At 59.4% G+C, this 8181-nt stretch overlaps 1 long non-coding RNA gene across 2 annotated transcripts; it reads left to right on the top strand.

Annotated features, from left to right (window-relative positions):
• Positions 1-597: 597 nt before the first annotated feature.
• LOC109282905 (hypothetical protein) lies at positions 598-7929 on the top strand. 2 transcript variants are annotated; one of them, XR_009463562.1, is made up of 2 exons: positions 598-2542; positions 2949-7929. It is a non-coding gene; the product is annotated as a hypothetical protein (long non-coding RNA). The 2 variants fall into 2 exon arrangements; XR_009463561.1 differs by having other exon boundaries at positions 598-1352.
• The last annotated feature ends 252 nt before the right edge of the window (positions 7930-8181 follow it).

Genomic DNA, 8181 nt, shown 5'->3' on the forward strand with positions numbered 1-8181 from the left:
ACCCAGAAACATCCCCCAGCACCTGAGATGGTCTCATGCCCCCACCAGCAGCTCCAGCAGTGCCCTGCTCGAAGCCCGTGGCGGCGAGCCCCGCAGGCACAGGCTTAATTCCCTTCCAGCATCGTCCATCACCGACCGGGGGCTGCGCGTTCCCGTCTCATGACAGCGGGTAAGTCATGGGGATGTCAAGGGTAGCAGCACCCCAAGAGAGGGCTGGCAGCACCTTTCCGAGGGGCCGGGCAGGGCGCTGGGGATGCCGTGCTCAGCAGGCGTGCTTGAGGAGCTGGGACAAGGCGCAGGTTTGCCACACCTGAGTGTGGCACACACAGGCTGTTTAGCTCGCTCAGGTGCAAGGAGCGCAGCGACCCGCCTCTGTGGCCACAAAGTCTCCGTGCCAGTCAGCAAAAAGGCCGTGACTGAGGGGCACTTGGGTGTCTGGGGGGAGAGCTGTCTTGCTCCATGGCGAGATGTTTCAGTCATGCCAAAGGGTCAAACCGCTGGTGCAGAGCATGGAGAGGAGCGCCGGGCTGGGATGGATGTGGAGGGGAGGCGGGCACGTGGGAGCAGGTGGCGGGTGGGCACTGGGCGTGGGAGCGCAGTCTGGGCAACGTGGGACCTGGACGCTGTGAGGAGTGTGGCCTGGATGGGGCAGCAGTATGCAAGGGCCAAACAGGCATTGATGCCTGCCCTCATTGTGGGCTCAGCACTGTGGAGACGAAGGGCTTCACCACGTGTTTGGGAAGCGAGCACAGCTCAGGGTCAGAGCCAGGTGGAGACGGGGAGGCCGGGGAGCTCATCAGGCTGTGGGCCAGGGCTGTGCCCAGCGTGCCTGGGAGGACAGCATGACTTGGGCCTGTGCAGGAGAGGTCGCAGCAGCCTGGATGGAAACCCGCTTGGCACAGGTTGATGGCCGTGGGGAGAAGTCATGGTCTGAGCAGCCGCTGGCCCGGCCTGGAGCAAGAAGCCGGTCTGTCAGCTCCGCAGCAGGCAGCCCTGGGCCGCGGTGCCCGGAGCAGTCCCTGGAGAGTTGGATTTGGGGCGCAGGGGAAGGAGGATGCAGTCACAGTGCCTGTTGCTCAGGGGCAGGTGAGCAGACACCATGAATGAAGGTAGGGTGCACGCTGGCCACATGCCGTTCACATCCTGCTGTCCTGCAGCTGCCGCAGCCCTGCAAGGTGTTTCTCGGGCCACGTGGAAAACACCAGCTTCAGCCTCAAAAAATATCTAGCACTGAGGGGCCTGATTCTGCCATGGTTACATATCCTCATAGGAACAAACCCAGCAACCACCGGCTACTGTGGGCAGGGATGGAGATGTGGCCTTAACACCTCGACCCAGAAGCCTTGACTCGTGTGAGTAAATCCCAGCACTGCAAACAGTCCCACCCCTCCCAGCACGGTGCTGGGACTCACTCTTGCTGGCCTGTGCTCTTATGTTGGGGCCCGCTGATCTCCCCAAACAAGTTTGCCCTGGCCCAAAGGATGTTTGAGCAGCTTCTTGGGCCCCAGTGGCTTTCGGTAGGCTTTGGCTGCTAGGGACACAGGGGATAGCACGTTGCAGCAGGGACAGAATCGGGCCCTCCATGACGACAGGTCTCAGGATCAGGCCCAAATGCTCCCTTGCAAAGAAAAAGCAGAGGGTGCCGCTCGGGTGCGACGCGCGGAGCCCACAGACAGGGACATGTCGCCATGAGCAGCTCGGCTGGAACCGCCCGGACATAAATCCCATTATTTTGATGTCAGCTGAACAGCCTGTTCCTGTAACGAGGTGTTTTAACCTCACTTCATAGTCATTGTTCTGCCCTCTTTGATTTTACTGTAAATGACTGGACTGGCTTCTGATGTGTTGCCAGCGCCCCATAAATTTCGCCCGTTCACGAAAGAAAACCAAGAGCGTTCTCCGCAAGGCAATTAGCTCGGCGGCTGGCAACCGCGGGCTCGGCTCTGTGGGGGCTGTCGCCAGCCCCGTGGGCGCTGTCATAGGCTCGGGGTGGGCGGCTGCTCGATGGGTTGATAGCAAACTCCCTCCAGGGAATTGCAAACACCTGTGCAATTGGCCCCGCACTTCCTGACATGGAGAGGAGGGAGTGGAGAGCAGAGGCAGACTTGGACCCAGGGCACATCTGTAGGGCCCAGGGTTTCTGGGTTGCACGCAGTCAGTGCATGCACACGTTCAGTATCCCACGTCCCATTGGGGTTAGCAGGGCTAGTGAGTGCAGAGGGCTGGAGCAAGGCATTGAGTAAGGATTTAGGCACCTGAGCATTCAGCGATGTAACCTCCTCCCTTTGTCGGTGCACGGCCCAGCATGGAATCCCCTAGAGAGAGCACGAGTTGGAGCCCAAAACCACTGTGGGCTGAGCAGGAAACCACCTCACCACCAGCCAGCACACAAGCCTGCAGCCGCCGAGAGCTCGTGCACAGGAAATGTTGGGGATGGGACATCCTGCACGCTCCAACAGAGCTGCCTGGGGCTGCAGGGAGGTCCTGGCCCCATCTGGGATCTACAGCCCAGTGCTGCTGCCTTCCCTCCAAAGGCTGAACAGTGAGTGCACAGCTGGCGCATGGCACTCGCCCAGGCTGGGGGATCTCCACTTCCTGTCCCCAAACCACATTCCCTGTTTCGCCGAGCCATTCTCAGCCCCTGCAGGCTGTGGGGCGGGAGCACCCCACCCCCTTCCTATAGGAAGCCCTGCAGCAAAGCATCCGAGGCTCAGGGGTCTAGGAAAGGGGCCTCACCCTATTGCCCAATGCTTCGGGCATTTGCAGATGGGGTTGTGGGGAGCTGATGTCAGCCCAGGCTCCCAACATGGGTTGTCTTTTCCACCCAAAGACCCAGTTCTGCAAAGCATGAAACTAGTCCTGGGAGCAGGGGCTGGGAGGCAAGAAGACTCATGGGTGCTGCAGTCACTGGACCAAGGGGTTTACTGACCACAGCTCTCTCCCATTAGCTCCCAGAGTGATGGACGCTGGGCTCCTGCTCCAGTTCAGGAAAAGCCTCCTCTCCTTCGGGTTGTGACTCCTCATACCAACCCCTGCCAAGTGTCAGAGCAGCAGATCACCAGTGGCTGGTTCCCAGCAGGATGACTTGGCCTTCACCTTCATGCCCCAACCTAGATGCGTTGTGGTCAGAGCCAGCACATGCCCGGACGGAGCTGACCATCTGAGTCTGCTTTGCTGAGATACAAGTGAGTCTGGCATGGAAGTGCGGAGAGACCCACACTCTTCACCCTCTGATGGATGATTTAGGAGTTAGGTAATTAGGTGAAGCCAATGCACGCCCATCTCCTCACCGCATTCGAAGCTGATGGGCTCTCTGCAAAGTCCTGCGCCATGGCCACCTGCCCCTGGACACAGTGCCCATGCACTCATCACTCTGTCAGCTCTTCCAGGCGGGTGCTGAGTCTCGCTCCTGTTTGTACAGCACCTTGCACGCGGGCTGTCTGGTTGATGTCTGGAGGAGCTCTGTCCCAAGTATGTGCAACTTCAGAGGCCCGTGCAGGCCAAACAATTGCACAGCAAGCTACTGGCAAGTCCACCCCCTGCCACCATGCAGAGAAGATGGTCCTGTCTAGGGCAGCATCCTGCCAGCTGTTTTCCCCCTAGCACTCCAGCTGTTCTCCCCCCATCTGACAGCTCCCTGAACCCGGAGCATGTTTGACAGCCCATCCCCTTCATGGCTTAGGGGCAGAGGCGAATGCCAGGAGCAAAGTAGGTTAACAGTTGTAGAGTCAGCAAACATTCAGGTGAGGGCAACAGGAGATGCCCAACAGACTGCGCCAGGGCTGACCAAGGCGTGGAGAGACAAGCCCATAGCCAGAGAGGCCGGGCAGTATGACTGTGGCTCAGAAGAGAGGGCAGCATGAAAGAAGCCAGGTGAGAGCTGGCAGAATGAATGGGACCCCGGTGAGAGAGGGTGGAATGATAGTGCCCCTCCAGGGTAGTATGGTAGAGCTACAACTGTGTGCCCAGTTTGCTCTGGAACTAGGCCGGAGAAGTAACACACAGTGGAACATCTGCAAGGCTTGGGGCACATACAGGGGTGGTCGGAGCATGCACCTATGGCCCTAGTCATCACAGCATACAAAAGGTAGTCTCCCGCTCAAGTAACAGCTGAACTTTATTTTCATCAAGGCGTGGCAGGCGAGTGGAGCGGGTGGATTGCCCAGAGCCAAGGGAAGACTGGAGGTGGAGACCTGGCTAAGAAGGAAACCCTGTTATACAGGGGCTGGATGGGAAGGGGATAAATCCAAAGCAGTCAGTCAGTCTTTGCAAGGTGCTGACCCTGGAGAGCTGCCCGGGTCCTGTGGCTGTAAACCTCATGTATCCAGACCCGCAGGGACCTACATGCCAAAGGGGAAACTTCAGTGCCTGATTTGCCCCGGGCCCTTCTCCAGCCCAGATGTGACGACGCTGGCTGCCGATGAAGCAACCCCTGGGTTATCGGCTCCTGGATAAGGGAGACTCTCATTCCCAGTCCTATGCCAAGGGCAGCCCAGCTAGTCTGAGGGCACTGGGACTGCACTGGTGTGTTCCCCCTCCCCTCATCCACCAGTGGGTCTCACAAGGTGGGCGAGCAAGGAACCACGTGGCTGCCCTCCGGCTGCTCCTGGCCCTGCCACGGCAGGAGGAGAAGGGGGGGCTGCTGCTGCCACTGGGTTTTTCCAGGCTGTGAAGCGCAGAGGCATGCCCAGATCCTAATCAGCGTGGGAAAGCAGCGGCCCAGCCTGCTCTGGCCCAGGCCTGCTGGAGACGCCGGGTATTTTCATAAGCTTTATCGCAGGCCCTGATAAACCACCACAAACAAACAGCGCGGAGCGTGGCCGCCGGCCAGGAGGCTGCTCCCAGACACACGCGCTCCGGTCCCCGGGGGAACGCCACCACCGGCCAGGATTCAAAGCGGTTCATTTATTTTCCTGCCGACTGACGTTCAAAGGGCACGGACCGGAGGCTGGGCGGCCTGGGGCAACGGCTCTGCCTGGGAGACGGCCGACAGGCGCAGCAACTTGGGTTTTCCATGTGTCCTGGGGCCGGGCTTTCTCATGGGGTCCCCACATGTAAATTGGGGGTGGGGATGTCCTCACTGCCTCCGAGACAGGAGGGGGTGCTTGCAAAGTTGCAGCAAGGGGGGAGGCAGCCCTCTCAGAAGTGCCTTCTTTTTGGAGATCAAAGGGCACCACTGCTGTTCTCTGCTCCCCAGGCCCCACGGCACAGGGAGATCTCCCCATGACAGCACCAGCCGGCCGGCTCTGTTCAGGTCCTGTGCCTGCAGTCAGGGGGTCTCTGCTTTGCTGGGCGGTCTCACATTCATTCATTTTAACCCGTGTCTCCCCTGGCCCTGGGGACACCCCCTGGGATGCAGCGCCTTGCAGCTACACGCTGGGTTGGCTTGCTCCAGCCTTTCGTCCCCCAGAAAGCATGGCACGGCCGCTTAGCCCTGTTTAGGAACTCATCAGGTCCCGTGCACGCTTTGTGTGCTTATTGCTCTGGGCCCATAAAACAGCTTGACCATGACAAGCTGAGCGCTGCTCTCCCAGCCATGATACAAGCGGTCAAGAGAGCATGTCAGGGTTGGATGCATTTGCCAAAGGCAGAAGTCCCGGCTGGGAAAGCCCAGCAAGCTGCCCATCCTGCACTTACACACACTCTATACAGTGATAAGCAGTGCTATTTAAAGGGGAAACACTAGAGTAATCCCCGGAGAAAGTGCAGCCCAAAAGGAGCAGGCTTGTCTAGCTGCTGGCTGCAGGATTTATTAACCTGGCAGCACACAGATTACCTCTCAGAGGATGATCCCTCAAGGCAAACCACTGGAGCCGTCTGCATCTCTAGCCAACATCCGGGCCCACTGCAAACTGCACCGCAATGATCAAGGAGCACAGGAGTGGGGCGGGGGGGAGATAACCACAGCAATACTCGGACATATCCATCTCCCTTGCAGGTTTGGCTGTGGAAGCCGGCGTGATGCATTTAGGTGTTTCTTGACAACTGTCATGAGAAAAGCCCTGGGCTTACAGGGTTGTGGGGCTAGGGCTTTATAGCCCCCATCTCCTTTGCCGAGAGGGTAAGCAAGGAGGTCTTGTGTCGGGGATGCACTCGGGGCTTGACCGGCACGCGATGCCAGCCGTGCGGAGAGGGCGAGAGCGGCTTTGGGAGCTGGCAGAGTTTGGCTCCCACTTCTGCTCCCCAGGCAGGGGCACGGCTGGCTCGCATGGCGGAGAGCCCCCTTTGCCTCCCCCCGACAGCCCTCCTGCTCCCCACTTCCCGTCGCAGGAGCAGCTGGGCTTTCTCCTTGGCGTCTCAGCTCCCGCCACAGCCTCGGCCCAGCTCTGCTTAGCTTGCATGATCCCAGAGGTCGAGCTGACCGCCCAGAGCGTGGGGAGGCAGGCACGCCGTCCTTGAGACATATCACCTCCGGCACGCTATGCTGGAAGGTGCTGACAGCGCGTGCGACTCCTCCTTGGCGCCCCTCCTCCCCAAACATCCTCCTTAAAAATAAAGCGTCCAAAATAGCCCCGGCCAGCGCTGACATTTGCCAGGCAGCTGCTCTCGGGAATGCTGCGCCTCCCTCCCATCCCCGCCGGCGAGCGCTGGAGCCGGGCCAGGTGTCGTGTCTGCAGGGGAATGGGAACAAGGTGTCTTCCAGGGAGCGGGGCTGGCCCCGGGGCACGGCGCCCTGCCGCTGTCCATCACCCTGCTGGCACCCCTGCCCCGGAGGTAGCCTGGCCGGGGGGGTTCACACTTCGCACCCTGCCTGCTCGGAAATAAGGGTCGGTTATGGTGTCTCGTGGCTGGTTTGTGGCCTGGTTCTTGGGGGAAAGCAGCTGTCAGGACACAGACCCCCATTTCTCTTTGCTGGGCTGAGCAATGACCATGCACAGGAGCTATTTTTCCCTCTCCCCACCGGTGGTTCCCTGCTGCACTGGGGTCACAGCCGTACGGGGACCCTCGGCCCAGCTGCTCGGTGGCGACTGTAGCGGGTCCGGTCCAGAGGGTCGTCTGCCCAGCTGCTTCATAGGCCCTGCAGCCCAGGTGTGTTTATCAGCGCTGTTTAAAAAGAGGGGGTTGTTGCTCTCATTCCCCATCCTCGGTTGATTTGCAGCCTCCCTGAGAAGGAGCCGGGGAGCCAGTCTTGGGTGGTGCATCTGGGCTTCTGCCTGCAAAGAAGCAGGTACAAAACCCCTGGGGAGCACCGGGCAGCTCCGTTTCATGGACAGGAGGGCTAATCGAGCAAACCTGTTCTTTTTTCTTGCGCCCATTTTACAGGTCTGGTTGGTAACAGCCGTGCTGCTGTCACCTGGAGGCTTTGACTTTGTGATTGAGACTCTTCCACCCTGCGGTATTCACAGGGCATGCCTTAGAGGGGTTAAACCTGGCTGCAACACAGCTCAAAATGCTTTTGCTACCGCAGGACGGGAGCTAGTCAACAGGACTGTCGGGGTGTCTCCTCCGACATCCCTAAGGAAAGGTGGAGGCCAGGGAGGGATGGCAGCAGACGGACGGCACTAGAAATGCCCCGTTCCCACGGTCTCCCTCCAAAGCGGTTATTACCGAGCCGGGCGATGCAGCCGGACACCCAGCAGGTCCCCATGCCTCGCGGACGGCCCCGTGGGAGGTCTCTGCCACCACGAGCCAGAAGACAGGGGAACAGCTGGAAAAGGGAAAGAGGCTCCAGCGAGACACGAGACCAGGAGCCTGAGTCATAAACCTCATCCTTAGGGCCCAGGGTTTGTCACGGGGATTATACAAAGAGCTGCCATCCGGCCTTGGGAGAGAGAAGCCAACGTCACGAATTTCCAATTGAAGAATGTCAACGCCGGGGCTCTTGATCCAAACGGCCTGCTTTTGAGCCAAGAAAACAAAAACCCATCAACAGAGAGAAGCCATCCAGCTGCTTTGTCTCAGGAACCAAATAAATATTTTAAAAAACCAGTTATAAATGTCAGCGACCTTTCAGCGTGCAGGAAACGCACGCAGCGAGCTGTCGTTTGCCGGCCGGGGGGCTGTGGCGGGGGCGCCGGCATAGTCGGTGCAGTACGAATGCTTTGAACCAGCAAAGGGGCTGGGATGGAGGCTCTTGGCCCCCAGTCAGCAAAGCACTGGAGCAGGTGCTGGAGTCCCTGTGACTTCAGAGGGAGGACGGTATGTGTCTGAGTGCTTTGCTGGCCGGGAGTCATAGATGCA

This window comes from Alligator mississippiensis, chromosome 7 (assembly GCF_030867095.1).
Source record: "Alligator mississippiensis isolate rAllMis1 chromosome 7, rAllMis1, whole genome shotgun sequence".
In the NCBI taxonomy this organism is placed as follows: Eukaryota; Metazoa; Chordata; order Crocodylia; family Alligatoridae; genus Alligator; species Alligator mississippiensis.